The sequence below is a fragment of the Camellia sinensis genome, chromosome 6, assembly GCF_055761805.1.
Source record: "Camellia sinensis isolate YWXY chromosome 6, ASM5576180v1, whole genome shotgun sequence".
In the NCBI taxonomy this organism is placed as follows: domain Eukaryota; kingdom Viridiplantae; phylum Streptophyta; class Magnoliopsida; order Ericales; family Theaceae; genus Camellia; species Camellia sinensis.
The window spans coordinates 175,838,375-175,858,464 of NC_138966.1; the positions used below are offsets into that span (position 1 = coordinate 175,838,375).

Below are 20,090 nucleotides of genomic sequence, written 5' to 3' on the forward strand. Positions count from 1 at the left end.
ATTTAAGTAAATAGGAGTCAGGAAATAATCCATGTAATCGAAATATTAATATAATTTATAAAACACAAATTGGGTAAGATAAATTATGGTAACTCAAAACATACGTAAAATATATAATGGTAACTCAAGGTATAATATAACTCATCTTAAAATTAATACCTCACTCTTTCTTTCCACTACCACAGACCCTTTCGACTTCCAGTATTTTCTTCCCCTTTTCATAGTTTTTTTTCCCTTGTTCTATTCACAGCACCACCACTCTTTTTATATTAAGTTTCATACTTGCTCAACAAGTTTGGGTGACACGTAGCCTCTCTATTTTGCAGCCATCATCATGTCCTAGACTTGAAGCTTATCCCTCAAATGGATAAGTTTAGATAAGTTGCATATTTACACTTTGACCCCTAAATTTCTTTCTAATTACATTACTTTACAAAATTACACATAATAATACAAAATAAATTGTATATTTTCCCAACTGTGATTAAATAATATTAGTATAAATTTTTAAGAATAAGTAAAAATCTGAATTGTTACAAAGTGATTAAGGGATTGGTATACAATTTAAAATGGTCCATTCCTTTTTAAATGGATCATTTTGTTCTTGATTTCTATCTAATTTCTTAACTAATTTTATCAATTAAATTAAATTGACAAAATATAAAAATTAAAAAGCAAAATTAAGAGAAAAAAATAAATTAAAAAATCACGAGTATATTGGGCTCTTATTTATCTTTGTATCTTTTTAACGCTATCCCTACATTTCGATCCACTGGTAGTGGCTTAGAAAGCTGGACATTGCGCCTTAAAAGCCCAAATAAGCCCAAGGTGTTTGGGACCATGTCTTTAGGTGTCACGCCCCACCTTTTAATACTCGAAGTCATTACCAAATTCATTAACGTAATTCAATTTCAAGGAAATAAACTCATACATTCAATCCGTAGAAGTGATTAACAATACTCTCATTCGTATGCAAAGTAAATATTACATGAACATACTTAATAAATTGCCCTTGGGCTTACATCACTTAAGGTACAAGAAGAAGGGTGTAACCCTTTTACAACAATGGCATTCTGCCAACATAACTAAGGCCCCGTGGCCAGTAAATAAATAGATCCAAATTTTTGCAGCTTAACCCCCATTCTCAATCTTTCATAACATTAACAAATACTTAGGAAGTCATCTCACTAAGACCGATACCCTCTTCCATTTCCTATACATACTCAGATGTACCTTTTCAAACATGTTTATCTATAAAACATTCGTTCTTTTCCACACTTTCCAAAAGACAAAAATGACATTTTGGTTCGTTTCCATTTCTATCATAACTATACATGCATATCTTTGTAAAAATATAAATTTACAACCCACCAACATGTACACAATCAACCAATGGAGTAACTCGGTCCTCCGAACTGTAACCAATCAAATCCATGATATTTTCAGTTACAACGAAACAACAACAATCCCATTTCACTCTTCTAGCTATGTGCATAGTAAGCCAACAATACACCCCACTCAACAACATTAACAACAAGCCAGTTTACCAGGTGCTAGCTGGAGGGGTATGGTACCCTTGATTATTAGCACAGTCAGTTCTCCAGGTGCTAACTGGAAGGGTATGACACCTTTGATTCTAAGCGCGGTCAGTTCTCCAGTCGCCAGCTGGAAGGGTATGATACCTTTTGATTCTCAACGCGGGGCATAACACCAACAATCACAACACATCAAGGTATAACCAACATGTATAATGCATATACGTAAACTATCAAGACACCAGCAATGTGTTAAAGCATAAGAACACATGACCATCTTCTTTCGAGCAAATATACATATAAATAATGTATCTAGCACTTCATCACATACGATGTTCAATTAATCAATGGCAAAATGCAAACCCGACAATTCTACACAACCGTGTCATCCTCCACCGATGACCAAGGACAAAACCTCTAGATGCACATAGTTAGTACATCTATTAAAAGACTCAAATATCATGAATCATAAACCCAACAACAATATTAACATGATAGTTAAGAATACAATTTCTACATGTGTGTTCAACACTCAAGATACAACAATCCAATTCTCAAACTTATTTCGAAAACATTTCCTTCATTTTCACAAAAACGATTCCATTTCCTTTTTGTTATCACAAAACCAACTCCACTAATCTTGTTTCCATAAAATCAACTCCAAAGCCATGGTTAATCCCTTAGGCATTAACACCCTTACCACACTCATTTTGACAAAAGAGATTTACACACAATGGTCAACAAACCCCCATTATAATTTACTCAACTAAAATATAATTTAGGGCTTTTCTTCTATTAACTACAACATGCTAATTTATATTTATTTTAGCCAAGACAACAATCAATGAAGCCAAAACCATTCTCCACACAACCAACCCTAGGTTTATTTCATGATTTTCAAACAAATCCAACATGGTACAATTTTCATTCAATACAAAAATTACCACATGTCTATCTATAGACGGAGTATTGAAAAAGAACAAGGAGAATCCCTACCTCAAATGGAGAACTCAAAAGGAGAAGATGACCCGAAATCAAAGTGCTCCAAATCCCAAATTTCTTGGATCACAACGAAGCCCTCGACGATCAACACACTTCTTACAAAGGCCCAAGGTGAGGAAAACACTCTAACTAGATCAACCCTAAGAGCGAAGTTAGGTTTTAGAGTGAGGTGCTCTCCAATGGCTTTTCGGAAAAGTAAGAGAGTGAAAGGAAATGGAAAAGTGATTCAAAAAGCTGAATCTCGGTGTGTTATACAGGTCACCCCGCTCGAGCGCCGAACTCCCCGCTCGAGCGTCACTCACAGATTTCCCCGCTCGAGCATCCAATCCCCTGCTCGAGCGGCGAATGCACGCTCCCAGAACTATTACAGACAAGATGCCGGCTCGAGCATCAAACTCCCCCGCTCGAGCGTATACCACTACAGACGAAAAACTGGATGGGTGATTTCCCCGCTCGAGCGCCAACACCCCCGCTCGAGCGGACAAGCAACAACAGAGTCCCGCTCGAGCGTCAAAAGAGCCGCTCGAGCGGAGGGACCAAAATCTGGGCAAGGATTTCTAATTTTTAAAACATCACCAACCTATTCCCAACAAGTCCAACACAACCCAAAGCTCTAAGATAAAGAGTAAGGGATAGAAAAGAGGATAAGACAACAACAAATCTACGGAACCAAGTCCGGATTACAGTTCAACAACAATAGGGAATACCGGGATCGCTATAACCTCCCCCCCTTAAAGAATTTCGTCCTCGAAATTAAGGATACGCCCGAACACAAGGCTAACAGATCACACAACACCAACACCCGAGTACTAGGAAAGAAACTACTCTCACTACAAACCTTTAATCCACTCTTACCAAGGAAGAGACTAACCGAGAGAACACGTTCCAAACGACGACACTGTAGGCATAAAAGCCACAACAAAATCAACCCTTCTGAAACAGTTTACTCACATCTGACCAGCGCTTCAAGCTAAGTCACTATGCAACAACACGACCAAAGCAAACCTTTGAGTAAATAATAAGAAAACATTTTCTTGCTCAAGAGACATTTCTCAAAGATAGTCAAAATTTCAATGCTGACCTTTCGAAATAAACTTTGCATTTTCCATGTGAAACTCAAAAACTTTGAATACATTTTTTTTTCACCAACACAGTGTTATCCAAAACACAATCATCCACCGTTTATTTGCCAAAAATCATTCATTTGAAAATCCTCAAAACCCTTGAATTAAATCAATTTCTCAACAACACCCTTAGGTGGCCCAAATACTAGGAAAAGTTTTATTTTCCATTTCTTTCCAAAATAACACTATCAACAACCATCACGCACACGGTGATACCACAACCAACACAGAACATAACATTTCTATAATGATCGTTAATAGGAATAACAACAGCACTATCAACAGATAAGTATAAAAACTACTATATCATACTTCCAAAGATAAGCATATGAGCTTTATCTACACTACCACAACAAATAAACATATTACACATCAACAGATAAGCATATTAGCTGTATCCACACTTCACAAAGATAAGCATATGAGCTGCATCTTCACTTCTCTAGACAAGCATATGAGCTGTATCTACGGAGTTCATCCTCCATCTCCTCCCAATCCTATCCGGTTTAGAGGTACATCCCCCATCTTCCCCTAAACCGCGGAGTACATCCCCCATCTCCTCCTCTACACACAATGCATATAAACACAAAGGTTCTATACACAATTAATCAATACATAAAGTTAATGTATTCTATCAACCGCCAGATTCAATGGCATAACATGTTCGATTAGTTTCAGTTTTCCTTAACCAACATATAAAGTCTACAACAAATGAGACTAACTTCACGGTGACCGATGTCAACCCAAAACCCGATACCAACAAGCTGACTAAACAACTCAATAAACTCCACACTCAGTAATCCACACACTGATGTGCCACTAACCCCAAACACGGAGTTCCCCACACAAACCCCCAAATTTTGGAATCTCACTGGATCTCCTAAAATCAAACCACACCAACACTGTGTCTAAGGGAATTACTATTTCCCCCCCCCCCCATGGCTACGTAGCAAGCCTGTTCATCTGCTTGACCGAAAACCGACTTGGTAAACCTCAATTATAACAACCCAATCACGAAGGACAATTTGACCGACGCTAATCTCGCCACCCTAGAACACAACCTGTTCTTCCTCTTAAGAATGCTGCCAGCCTCCACTCACAACCATACCCAACATTCACACATAACCTTGCCAACATCCCGCAACTCTCAAAACCACCACATCTAACACATTCTCCCACGGATTCCCGTTCTCAACAAATAATCATTAAAGTGAATAAGGCACACAGGCCGTCACACAACTAACTCATCATACAGTACCAAGCAAGCAACAACATTAGGATCATTGACCCCATTAACAACTTCTCAATATAAAAGAGAGCTTAAAACCCATACATACTCCCCAATACCTGAGGGTTAAACAAACAACAAAGTACATATATATACGATACGAAAAAACATGGTGCCTCAGCATTCAACAGTACACCGGTCAACAACAAGATGATTCACATGATACATCACCGGCCAACAACACAAAAGTCCCCTTCCAGGGTAATACTATCGGGCTACTTAATAAGTTGCCCCTCGCGAGGCTCCCGAAGCCTGGCCTGACCGTTTCTGGCACCGATAGCGTCCTTGACTGGACTGGTACAACTGAGTCTGACTGGGTTTTGAAACACCCGAAGAACTTACACGCAAAGGACAAAAACGTCTACCATGGCCCTGCTGGCCACAAACGAAACAACCACCAGACCCCCTACTCTGAGACTGGTCTGAAACCTGCACCTCCCCGGACCTCCCAACAGAAGAGTCCGAAACCCCTAATGAAGAAAAGGAACCAGCCCCTGACTGAGCATGTTTCCGCCTCCACCCCTTACTGAGCCTAGAGCGCTTAGGAATCGTAGGACTTACCAAAACGGTCTCCTCCTTAACCCCATCATCGTTCACCATCATGGCCTCCACATGGGCCGCTGCCTCGACTAAATTATAATAATCCTTCCAAAAGGATCCAGCTACCTTCTCCCGAATATCGAAACACAACCGCCTTTCAAACTCAAAACAACGACACTCCTCTGTTGCCACCAACTCTGGAGCAAACCTCGACAAGCTAGCAAACCGCATCTCAAACTGTGCCACAGGAGTATCATCCTGACGTAACTCCAAAAATTGATCCCTCAACCATTCCCGAGCAGCAGGAGGGAAATACTTGGCCAGAAAGGCCTCGGTAAAAGCAACCCACGTGCTACCCACATCATTCTTAGCATACTTCCACCAATAACTCACATCACTCTTCAACTAAAAAGTTGCCAAAGAAACCCTCAACTCCTCATCTTCGACTCTGAGCATATCAAGAGTCATGGTAATTTGCTCTAGCCAACTCTCTGCCTCTAACGGTTTAGCCTCCCCCACAAACTCTGGTGGACTGGAGCGAAAGAACTCCTTAGTAAGTTTGAGAGCATGCCCACTGTCGCCCTCAGTGCGAGCTAGGGCGTCCTGCACTGCTCTCACAATCTCACGTGCGACATCCTCGCCGACAGCCGATACTGCAACGGCAGGTACTAAAGGAACTGATGTGCCTCTCCCGGCGCTCCTACTACTCATCCGACCTCTACTCCCTCTTGTAGACATCCTATTAAACACGAAGGCAAAACACACTTAGCGCAAAACACAATAGCCTTCTCCGAGGCACACTCCACTACCGTTAAGTCACAAGACACACTTAGTCTCAAAATTTATAGCTCTATTGCATATAAACATCTAAACATGTAAACACATAATAGAATCAAGTCCACAAAGATAGCCACTCATCCCGGAACTCTTAAGGAATTCCCATCAGAAACCACGTTGATCAGGCGTGTTTCCAAAAGGACCTCAAAGCAAGTTCACCGGCTATGAAAACTATCCGAGAGACTAAATCCCATTCTCACATAAATGCAACACATAAGTCCTAATTTTCATGATATCTATATGCAACGTCCTCACAATACATAGTAAACCCACTGTGGTAAAAAACCACTTCCCACGAGCCCAAGGTATTCAAACCTGGCTAGCTCTGATACCAAGTTGTCACGCCCCACTTTTTAATACTCGAAGTCATTACCAAATTCATTAACTTAATTCAATTTCAAGGAAATAAACTCATACATTCAATCCGTAGAAGTGATTAACAATACTCTCATTCGTATGCAAAGTAAATATTACATGAACATACTTAATAAATTGCCCTTGGGCTTACATCACTTAAGGTACAAGAAGAAGGGTGTAACCCTTTTACAACAATGGCATTCCGCCAACATAACTAAGGCCCCGTGGCCAGTAAATAAATAGGTCCAAATTTTTGCAGCTCAACCTGCTTAACACCTGAAAAAGATTCAACAACGTGGGATGAACATATAGTCCAGTAGGGAACTCAACATGATCCTCAACAATAACAACTTACAGATAGCTATGATCATGAACACTCATTCTCATACTAGAATAGTAATGTTACAGTTTATACAAAATTATATATGTATGAACTTTTCTCGAAAATAACCGTTTCATTCAACAATACAAGTGGTTTTTCTTTCCTTTTTCCTTTCATTAACCCCCATTCTCAATCTTTCATAACATTAACAAATACTTAGGAAGTAATCTCACTAAGACCGATACCCTCTTCCATTTCCTATACATACTCAGATGTACCTTTTCAAACATGTTTATCTATAAAACATCCGTTCTCTTTCACACTTTCCAAAAAACAAAAATGACATTTTGGTTCGTTTCCATTTCTATCATAACTATACATGCATATCTTTGTAAAAATATAAATTTACAACCCACCAACATGTACACAATCAACCAATGGAGTAACTCGGTCCTCCGAACTGTAACCAATCAAATCCATGATATTTTCAGTTACAACGAAACAACAACAATCCCATTTCACTCTACTAGCTATGTGCATAGTAAGCCAACAATATACCGCACTCAACAACATTAACAACAAGCCAGTTTACCAGGTGCTAGCTGGAGGGGTATGGTACCCTTGATTATTAGCACAGTCAGTTCTCCAGGTGCTAACTGGAAGGGTATGACACCTTTGATTCTAAGCGCGGTCAGTTCTCCAGTCGCCAGCTGGAAGGGTATGATACCTTTTGATTCTCAGCGCGGGGCATAACACCAACAATCACAACACATCAAGGTATAACCAACATGTATAATGCATATACGTAAACTATCAAGACACCAGCAATGTGTTAAAGCATAAGAACACATGACCATCTCCTTTCGATCAAATATACATATAAATAATGTATCTAGCACTTCATCACATACGATGTTCAATTAATCAATGGCAAAATGCAAACCCGACAATTCTACACAATCGTGTCATCCTCCACCGATGACCAAGGACAAAACCTCTAGATGCACATAGTTAGTACATCTATTAAAAGACTCAAATATCATGAATCATAAACCCAACAACAATATTAACATGATAGTTAAGAATACAATTTCTACATGTGTGTTTAACACTCAAGATACAACAATCCAATTCTCAAACTTATTTCGAAAACACTTCCTTCATTTTCACTAAAACGATTCCATTTCCTTTTTGTTATCACAAAACCAACTCCACTAATCTTGTTTCCATAAAATCAACTCCAAAGCAATGGTTAATCCCTTATGCATTAACACCCTTACCACACTCATTTTGACAAAAGAGATTTACACACAATGGTCAACAAACCCCCATTATAATTTACTCAACTAAAATATAATTTAGGGCTTTTGTTCTATTAACTACAACATGCTAATTTATATTTATTTTAGCCAAGACAACAATCAATGAAGCCAAAACCATTCTCCACACAACCAACCCTAGGTTTATTTCATGATTTTCAAACAAATCCAACATGGTACAATTTTCATGCAGTACAAAAATTACCACATATCTATCTATAGACGGAGTATTGAAAAAGAACAAGGAGAATCCCTACCTCAAATGGAGAACTCAAAAGGAGAAGATGACCCGAAATCAAAGTACTCCAAATCCCAAATTTCTTGGATCACAACGAAGCCCTCGACGATCAACACACTTCTTACAAAGGCCCAAGGTGAGGAAAACACTCTAACTAGATCAACCCTTAGAGAGAAGTTAGGTTTTAGAGTGAGGTGCTCTCCAATGGCTTTTCGGAAAAGTAAGAGAGAGAAAGGAAATGGAAAAGTGATTCAAAAAACTGAATCTCGGTGTGTTATACAGGTCACCCCGCTCGAGCGACGAACTCCCCGCTCGAGCGTCCAATCCCCCGCTCGAGCGGCGGATGCACGCTCCCAGAACTATTACAGACAAGATGCCCGCTCGAGCGTCAAACTCCCCCGCTCGAACGTATACCACTGCAAACGAAAAACTGGATGGGTGATTTCCCCGCTCAAGCGCCAACACCCCCGCTCGAGCGGACAAGCAACAACAGAGTCCCGCTCGAGCGTCAAAAGAGCCGCTCGAGCGGAGGGACCAAAATCTGGGGAAGGATTTTTAAGTTTTAAAACATCACCAACCTATTCCCAACAAGTCCAACACAACCTAAAGCTCTAAGATAAAGAGTAAGGGATAGAAAAGAGGATAAGACAACAACAAATCTACGGAACCCAGTCCGGATCACAGTTCAACAACAACAGGGAATACCGGGATCACTATATTAGGTTAGGCTTTATGACTTAAAAGCTTGTTGGAAAAGAATTGGGCTTTTTCAAAAGTGAAAAGTTCGCCACTTGCAAAATTATTGGTCATTATAAAATTCCAATTTTCGATTTTAATTTATCAAAGTAATTATTAAATCCAAATTCTATTTAATCATGCAATCCGTGGAAAATATAAAGTTTGTACATAAGATTTTACGTGGAAATATTAAGGAGAAAATTCTCCTAATTACAAAAATCACGATCCTGACTAACTTCAAATTCTATTGTTGAATCAAAAAATTTATGGCTCAACATGCTAGAAACTATAACCCTCTTGCCCTATTCATGCTCCACACACTAACCATTATGCTTATTATCAATTGATTTTTAATTAGATGCTTTAACATGTATAAGAGTTAGGTTTTTAGTGGTTTTCAGTAAGTCAAGTCTTCGTCTTAGTCCATTCTTTCGCCTCTCATTTTTCTATCACCTCCACATGCTATCCAAGAGTCACTCAAGTTTTCATTGTCTAATTCCTTCCTCAGGAGAAGTGCTAAAGTTTTGTTTTGTAAATTAAAACAAAGTCTAAATGGATCATGCTACAATTGAAAAGTTAACAGTTTTAATTTGAAATCCTATTGTCATATTATTAGAATGATATATGCAATGTAAATTTATGTGTCGATTCTCTAGTCCTAACACATTGCAACATTCTGTCTAAATTTGCTAACAACATTTGTATCGTACAACATTTAGGAAAGTAAAGTGCGAGATAGAGAAGGAAAAAGAACATGAAAAAACAAGAACTAAACATAATTTTATTCTTAGATTGTCAAATTTGAGTAATATAAACACGAAAACTAAAAAAAATGTTTATGTATATATTTTATACACTTCAAAACATGTTTTATTTGTCAAAATAGCTAGGGTTTTGGAATTTTTTGTTAGTGTTATACACAATTGACCAAATAACGATTCCTTTACATCAAAAACCAAAAAAAGGTTAAGAAACCACATTAAAATTTTGTCTATTCCATTTTTCTTATTAATTTACTCAAATTGCTTTGTCGGATCTTATTATAGGTGTGCTTTCCATGTAGCACAATGTGTACAATGTAAATTATACCCATAGTCTTTATAGTTTTAGTGATGGAGAATGATCACTTGTATGTCACATGCATATGTGTTTTAAGGGAACAATTTAATTAGTAACTTCACTCCATTTTCATCTCTCCAAACATGCATTCTCTACAAAATCTATGTAAAATCAAATTTGCGTCAATGTGTACTGGTCTGCATCGATATTGTAACAGTTGAAATTAGAATTGCAGGGACATAAATGCGATATTTATCAAATTCAATGACAAATCGGTGTAATTTACCCATGCATGTAAATGTGAAATTAGTTAATGATTTGGTATGAGATTAATGTAATAACATTTTTTTCTAGTCGGTAGAAGGGCAATGACACAAATTAACCTCATACAATTCAGTCGCAATGTCAAAATGAAGAACAAACTTTATTTCAAACACTCATGACATATATAGAAAGGATTACAATGATATAAGACCTTGCATCCAACAAACTAAACAAAGAAAACAAATGCATAAATAAACAATTAAAGAAAACCAAAGATTTAAGACAAAGATGCGGTAATAAAATAGAAATTTCAAACAGCTAGAGCCTTAAGGTTAAATCAATCCCATTCCAATTGAATCCATCATTGCCATAGTTGTTTCCTTCCACCATCTTTTCAATCGGATGATCTAACTTGTTGCTTAATGGCTTTGTGAAATCACTTGACCAACGTGCCTGAAATGCACGATTAACTTCTAGGGCAAATGCATAGTTTGTCATAACCAATGGATATGGTGGCACCACTAGGGTTAGCAAAGGCCTTAACATATAGTAGCAGCCACCACCACCACCAATACTCATTGTGTGGTTGTAGATAATTGGTAGTGGAGTTGGTTGTGCCATCGGCTAAGCCACCATTACTGCATGCGCATGCGATGATAAGGATGGATTTCGAAAGAAAGAATGGTTGTTTCTAGGAGGCACTTGTGGTGCATCATAAACAACTTGTGGTTTTTTGGAATTAGGGTTTCGGTTCATAGGTTTGTGACTGAATTGTTGTCTTATTTCATGCGACAACAATGGTGGTTGTGAGGAAGAACTAGGTCGGAGATGATTGGGATAGTGGTTTCGGTCATTTCTGTAAGGATTATTACGATTTACATCACATTGTCTTCCAGGGAAAATAATCTTGTCACCCTCTATGTGAGATTCTTGGAAGTGACTCAGCAAGCGTTGTTGACCAAAGCACAACTTACTGCATTCTTGACATGCCATCGGTGAAGGGTGTAACATCTGCATCTCATTCTTAAAATTAGAATTCATGTCACTGCTTGTGAATTCCATACTAGGGTTATGAGAAAGGGAGAGAGAGATGGATAACGGAGATGAGCATTGAGGGCTTTCCACCACAAGGTATTTATAGTAGTATAAGACTACCGATGAGCCAAGTAATAAATTATTTAAGTTATTTAACAAATTTAAAAATGTATTCAAGTTTAGCTTGCTTACATAACGTGCTAATTTCAAATGAATTTGTAATGAGTAAAAAAAAAAAAATTGGTAGTGTATATAGATTTATCGAATGACTTATTTTGGGGAATAGGTTAAAAGTTAATTTTTTAACTTTTTTTTTTTCAAAAAACATGTAAAAAAATGAGAGAAGTGATGTGACTTGAAGAAGCTAAAAAGCCAAAAACTAACTTTTAACCCACATGCCAAAAAGTAATAAATTGTTTAAAATTGATTTAAAAACTTGACAAACTTTGAAATATATTTTAATTTGAGTTATTTATATAATGAATGAAAGTCGAGTTCAAGTAACTTAATTCATTTTACAGCCGTATTTATGGGATTTGACATTTTTTTTTAAAGAGTCAAAAAAAATTAAAAAATCTGCTTTTAAGTTTCTCCTTAGACCCAACAAAATCTGTGGGTCCCATATGGTATGACTTCCGCACCAAGTAAATATTATGCAGATTTTTTTTGATAATTGATTACTCTCACACTATATTAGTATAGTATAAATTTTTTGATAATTTTATTCAAATCTCTAATATTGCTAAATAAATAATAATTGTTGTAACTAACAACTCATCAATTTTTTTGAGTTCTTGTTATAACAATTATTATTTATTTAGTGATGCTAGGGACACTACAGGAAAAATAGGTTTTAACGGCGTTTTTTAAACGACATTTTTTTAAACGCCACTTTTCTTAATTTTTAACGGCGTTTTATAACCGCCACATATTTGTTAACCAAAACGGCACCATTTTATAATTGAAAACACCTCCAAATGCGGTAGGCACACACACGTCCTCCATCCTTTCTTATCTTGAATCCCAGCCCTTTCTCTCTCTCAACCCTTATACGCACACATCTCTCTCTCTCTCTCTCTCTCTCTCTCTCTTAACCCTCTCTAAGCTCCATCGAAGCTCCATCTGCACTGGCGATTTTGAAGATTCAAAGTGATTTCGAAGCTCCATCGCCAACACCATCTGCACCGGCGAGGTAGCGAGCTCCACCGTCTCTCTTTCTCTCTCTTTAGTGAGAGATTCAGAGCTCCACAGTTTTATTTTGACTTGATCCTTGTTTGTAGAGATTCAGAGGCTCAGTGATTTCAGAGCGATTTCTATTTCGAAGCTCCATTGCCACCACCATCTGCACCGGCGATTTTGATTTCACTAAGGTGAGCTCCATCGTCTCTTTCTCTCTCTCTACCTAGACTTTCTATCGCTAAAACTCTCTTTTCTCATCTTCCAGAAGCTCAGATTTGAACTCTGACCCCTCGATCACTCGCATTTCAAGCTCCAATGGTGGTAGCACAATTGCCAAGCCTATATGTTCAATCTGCTACGAAGATCTCAATCGAATCATCAAAGACCTTCAATCAATCTCCATTTGCAGCCATGTCTTCCACGAGCTCTGGTCAGTCACTTCTATACTCACATATTATAGTTATATCTTCACAATTGTTCATTTTAATCGATTATTATTCAAGAAAGATCTTCAATTTGATGTGTTTTTTTGACAAACCTAGCCTTCAACAATGTATCGAGCACTGTTCAAATGCGAAGAAGAAACGATGTCCTGTATGCAAGCAGGCCTTTTCAGAGGCCAATGTTAGTCAACTTTATTTCCAATCAGTAGGCAATCTCTATGAAAAATTGATTAATTGCGAAGATAATCCAGAGGAGTTACGTAGGGAAATTGAGAAATTGGAAGGGGAGGTTTTAGGACTCAAATCGGCGATAGAGCGTCATCAGAAAGATGTCGAAGAACTCAGTGAGGAGGTAATTTAATTTCATTGCTGTTCTTTTCAAATTGTTCTTTTCAAAGGCATACAGTTCTTTTCAAATTGTTGAGTGTGTTTTTTGTGTTTTACATGTTTAAACAGGTTGATTGAAACCTTCTCGTTTAGCTCCTTCCCTATATAATAGGAACTTGATAGATCAACTTTGGAGTGCGTGAGGCTACAAGAAAGGAATATGGCATTGGCCAAAGAGCTCGCAACATTGAAACTGTAAGTGCCTTCATACTAGTGACAGAACCATTTATGTTTCGAGTCTCCAAACGAACTTTGTTGATTATTATGGCTATCTGATTTACAATTTGGTCCTCTGATTTGAACCTGGAGGAAGAGGAGGTTATGAAACTTGCTTCTCTAGGTAACAAGGCCAACAAAAAAGAGACTATAGACATTTTAAAAAAGACTTTGGTCATTCGCAACAAGTAAGTTTCTCTATCATTCCCTTTTTTTTGGGGGGGGGGGGCGTATTTTCTTTTTTCTAATAAATTATAAATATGTTAATTTCAAACTCTGGACGGAGGCAATGAACAATCTGGTTTGGGTTTCTGTTTAGGCTTGATTGGTTCAAGGACAAAGTTGAAACAGTATAAATGCTGAATTTGTTTCAACACCATGTCAAATCTGTGCACTTGTTTAGAAAATATCCTTTTGTGTTATCCCTTTAATCACATTGCAGTTTGGTATTGTTATGCCATATTAGAAAGAAATTATGAGCAGGAACATTTACTAATCAATTCAGGAAACTTACTATACATTTCCAATACTTCAAAATAACGGATAAATGAATCATTTTCCCTCCTTGTTATGCCATATTAGAAAGAAATTATGAGCAGGAACATTTACTAATCAATTCAGGAAACTTAGTATACATTTCCAATACTTCAAAATAACGGATAAATGAATCATTTTCCCTCAACAGGAGCATAGAAATAAGGTTAATTGGTATAACATTGAGAAATACTTACTGAAAATGCAATTCTAAAAGTCATGATTAGCCAGCTGTGTAGAGTTCAAACATATAGGCAACACAGTTAGCTGACTACAAACAAATTTGTTTACAACAGGATTCTTCTCCCTCTCTCTCTCTCTCTCTCTCTCTCTCTCTCTCTCATACAAGAGGAAAAAAGAACACTTTTGGCATAATTGTGATTTATGTGGCATGTTGGAATAGCTATTAACTTTTGTTTTGTCATTTTACAAGTTTTATTTCTTTTGCTTTAGTTGTCAGTTGGCACATAATTCATAGCTTCTTTCCACAGGAGTTGCAAAGAATTGACAGCCAAATGCAATGTTCTAGGAAGAGGAGAAGCCCGTGCTCTTCGCAAATTTGGAAAGGCAAAAGAGAAGATAAAGAGACTGAAGGTAAATTCATCATGACCGAATAGGTGAATCGACCATGGTTAATTTGATTCAGGATATTCTAATGTGTGACCATTATCATGCAAGGATCCAAGAACTGAAGATAGCTGTTGAAGTAAAAAATAAAGAAGTTTCGAGGGCTTTAAAAGCTTCCAAGAAAACTATTCTTGAAGGGGATATACTGAATGATGTTGATTATAATTCTAACTCTTCATCCATTAGTGAGGATTTAGCTGTTGAGAAAAACTGTTTTTCAAGGTCAGAGGCAGCTTCAAATATAAGAAGTGAAGTGCATAGACCATGTAACAAGAATGGGGTTTTAGGTTCAAAAAGTGCATTTGGGCGAATGAAGATTGGGAGGTAAATCCCTACCCATACTCTTGGGTATATACATGAATATATACTCCTATGTTCACATAATGTTATGCATATATAGATATGGAATTTGGAAATGTATGGTAGTTGTGTTGAATGTGAAACTATGTTTCCAAAATGAAGGTAGGTATGATGATGGCTGCTTTCTTGAACCTTGTATTCATCTTGTGAAGCATGTTTTCGGGCTAATTTGGCCTGCATTTGCTTTCCTTTCATCATTAATACCTTAATGATTTCATGGTTTTGGCAATGAAAATTATTGTGTTAACTTGATAGACAATGTCACTCCAAAATCACAATTAAAAGTACAATGATTTCAGAGGTTGCAACAATTAGAACAAGAGATCAATCTTGTTGCTTGCTTATTAACTTTCACATAATTCATCAATTTGGTTAATACTACTAACCTTTGACTCAAATATATTCTTCATATTGGTTGCTAAATGCTAAGCAATACCTCCATCTCTTTAGTGATTTTTTTATTCTGTTCATTCATAATAGATGATCTAGTTAATAGTATATTGTGATTCTCTTTGGTATCTGAATGGACCAATAGGGATGGTAATAATAGTAGTGTTGTAATGTTTTCATTCATATTGAGAAATTTTCCTTTTAGGTTAAATGCAATAAACTTTCAAACTGAATAGGTTGGGTAGAGTTGAATGATGAAAGATCAATTTTGTCTGTTGAATTTCTATAAGAATTTAGATATTAAGAACAACCATTTGCTTAAATTCAAGTGTCCATCTCAGTTGAACCAGAAATGTGTTTTGTAGAGTAGCCATTGAAGGCCTTTCAATGCATTTTTGTTGCTTTCTAGTTCAGTACTATTATTTTGTGTTTATGGGGAACTAAAGCGATGGTGTTGACGTGTATAACTTAGGTGGTGGAGGAAGAATATGCCGGACTAAGGCTTTTTCTGGATGTCCAATGCTTCGGAAATATAAGCTACAATAACAGTTTAGGAGTGTGATCTATCAAGAGGGGGCATTGGATATTGAAGACCTTGTTATCCTTGGAAGCAGGATTGGAACTTGTCCTTATTAGGGCTCCTGAAGCGTGGTCCCTGCAGCTGATCTTGTGGTTTTTCCCTATCAATCTCTTCTTTCAAAATCATCACGTGAATCACTTGGTTTGAATCTAAAGAATGATATCGTTATAATAGATGCGGCTTACAATCTAGCTGACTCTCTTGTCAGCATGTATGACTCAAAAAATACAGGTATAAAAATATTACCCTTGTTTTCATGATGGCTTCTTTATTTTCTTATTTTTTTCATTCTTGACTTAAATGACTATAATGTCTGATATTTTTCACTAGCAAGCTTAAATTCTTAATAATGATTATTGGAGAATTTTGGTGAAAGTAAAATCATCAAAAGTTTATGACTATTGATCTTTCTCCTCTATAGTTGGAGCATGTACATTCTCAAGTAGGAAGGTATTTCGAATAACCTACTCTGATTCTGTTTTGAATTGTCATTTTATATTTTGCCTTATATTTAAATGTATCAGAAATGTGTTTCCATTTTACTTTGTTCAATTTTTATGCATGTTTGCTGTTCAGCTGCTTCAGCAGCAAAGAATTAAGGATCCATGGGTACTAATATCTGGCAGCTATATGGAACTGTTATTGATGTACTAGTCATTTGGGTCCTTTCGTACTTGAGAAATTTCCAAGAAAGATGTATTTATCAACTACATATTTTTTTTCTTCTTTATTTCAGATTGCTGATAGAAAATCCAGTTCAAAGATTAGGCGCAACAGGGGCCAGAGAGGTAAAAGCAATTTTCTACATTTAATCGAGGCTTATTTGCAAGTGATGATGGCAATAGAAACTAAGCAAGGCTGTAAGTTAATTTTTGCAGATAAAGCAACATTTTTTCTTTAAGGATATCAAGTGGGGCACGCTTGCAAGGCAGAAGGTCCTTTGTTTGAATCTTCTTCTTCTTCTTTTTTGTTTTTCTAACAGAAAGCAATCAATTGTTAATGAATTTTCAAACTCACCAATGTTCACTTGTTATGTGCAAGCCATGTTTATACCTTCAGTTGAAGCCCTTGACACTAGTTATTTTATGAGCCGCTACGTTCGGAACCCAGAAGATGAAAATGTTGGTGGTGGCAGTGACTTCGATGACATGACTGAAACATGTAGTATTTATTATTTTTTTAAAAATGTATAAATGTCTATGACGGGTATTTTAATTTTGTTTTCAAGCTTAGTTTATTTATTATTTTAATAAACATCAATTATTAGTTCTTAATAATTGTTTATCATAGGTATTTTTTTTGTTCAACCACATAAAATTAGCACAATTTTTTTTTTTTAAAAAAAAAGAAGCTATGGCTGCATTTTTTAAACGTCACTACATCTCAACCCTAACGGCTAAATTTTTAAAATGTATAAATGTCTATGACGGCGTTTCAAAACGTCGCTAAATATCGTAGTGTGACGTTGGAGACTGTTAGTAAGACATTTGGCGGCGTTTTTAAAACGCCCCCTATACTAATATCACGACGTTTTTAAAACGCCATAAAGCTATAGCGACGGCCGCGTCCTCGGTGTTTGGTGCTAAGCGTCACAAAAAGAATTGGCGGCGTTTTGGGCACTTATAGCGGCGTTGTTTAAACGCCACTAAAAGTAGATTTTCCAGCAGTGGGATCCCAAATAATCTATCAAATTTTTTACCAAATCTATGGGTGTGGGACCCACACACAATTATTTATTTATGGAGTTTGTTACAGCTAACAATCCCGTGGAACAAATAAAAATGATATGAAGACAAAAGAAATAAATAAAGTAAAACATATATTTCATTGTAACAAATGTAATAATATCATTTTTTCATTTATATTGCTAACGAATTTTTTATTATCAAAATGAGACGTGTAAATTAAAGTTTTAAAATAAGCAAATATAATTAAGTCAAATTTACAAAAATTACTATATTTTATCCAGAATTTAAAAGAAATGGTGTAAATTACCCTAAAAATATCAACATCACAATTCAAAACCACTATCCGCAACATCTTCCTCACCAACTCCTCTTTGACCTACTTTCTCTGTTTTTCTTTTTCGATATATATATATATATATATATACACTACTCATTTTTCATATCTATTGTGTCTCTCCTCATTTTTCAAATTTATAAATATAAGTACATGCATATATGCAAAAATATGTAAGATGTATGGGTAATGCTATGGGTGTATACTATATACTACAAGTTATGACATTTGTAGAATTGATCATTACAAATTTCATAATTTAATCCTATGAGAGTTATAACCCAAAAAAAAAAAAAAAAAAAAAAAAAATTCGTATAACCAAACGTTTTTGGATCATAACCAAATAATGTTTACAATAAATCATAACTAACACATCAATAAGTCATAATCAAATATTTCATAAATCATAATTGAGAAGCTTATAGAATTTCCCAGAACCCAGGACATATTACATGTATAGAAATTAATTATAGACAACAACCAAACCAGAAAACAACTCACATTTAAACTAACCCTACAGAGTCGGGATGACAATGGAGTAAGGTTGGTTTGCAATGCTCTACCCTTGTCCCTAATCATATCATATGCAGGATAAAGAATAAAGATTGAGAGTTCTAATTTTGGAACTCTAAAGAGAGCTCTAGTGATGTGGTAAGGAGTAGGCCCTAGATGTGATGTGATGTGTGCCTATGTTTTCATTTATTTATTTTTTTTTATTTATTTTTTCTCTTACCACATTATTAGAGCTCTCTTTAGAATTCCAAAATTAGAACTCTCTATCATTGTTGTAGGATAAATTGGAGAGGAAGTGAAAGTAGGGACAAATTAATTTTATAATCTTAAAAATAACAGCATTAATAATCCCCAAAAAAAATAATATATTTTGAATATTAATTTGTAAGTGATAAGATATAAAAGATGTACAATGAAAAATAAAGGAATAAAAATGACTATTTGTAATATAAGTTATATTATATTTAAACATTTTAAATTATATAAAATTTATTTAATAAATTTAATCTAGATGGTGAGGAGATAAAGCCCGATGGTGAGAAAAACATGTCCCTACATGAAAAGATTTAATAAATGTAAAACAAAAAATAAATAAGCGAAATAAATGTTTAAGTGTAATATTTTAACCTTTAATTTTATTATATTAAAAAAATAAATTATATAAAATATATATTAAAAAATATAATCAAGACTGAAACTGGATCAAACGGGCTAGCGAGAAAAACCCATCCTTGCCTCGCTTTTTCATTAGGGCAAAAAAAATCCATGTCGGCCAAAATAATGGATCCAAGGGCGGGACAAATTGTCATCCCTACCTACAATTGTGGATTCGGTGATCATCTCTATGAAATGTTCTCCCAACACCACCACCGTCTGCATTTAGCAAAAAAGTAAATCGTAAAAAATAGAGGGAATTTTATTTTCTCCTCCAAATTATACCCATCTAATCAATTTCACAGCCGAACTTTTGATATTTTGAATTTACCCCATAACCTATTTAAATCGTAATCAATTTGCTCTCTACCGTCACATTTAAATGGAAATTTTTTATAAAAAAAATTATATTTTAGCCCAAAATTTCAAATTATAGATCCTAACTCACCCTCTCCTATCCAAACTTATCAATTATTCTCTCTACACCTCAACAACTCTGCCGCGTCCGGATCCTCTGGAGTTTAAAC

At 36.0% G+C, this 20,090-nt stretch overlaps 1 pseudogene; it reads left to right on the forward strand.

The window, feature by feature from the left end:
- Nucleotides 1-11,304: 11,304 nt before the first annotated feature.
- Nucleotides 11,305-19,479, forward strand: LOC114292790 (uncharacterized; annotated as a pseudogene).
- The last annotated feature ends 611 nt before the right edge of the window (nucleotides 19,480-20,090 follow it).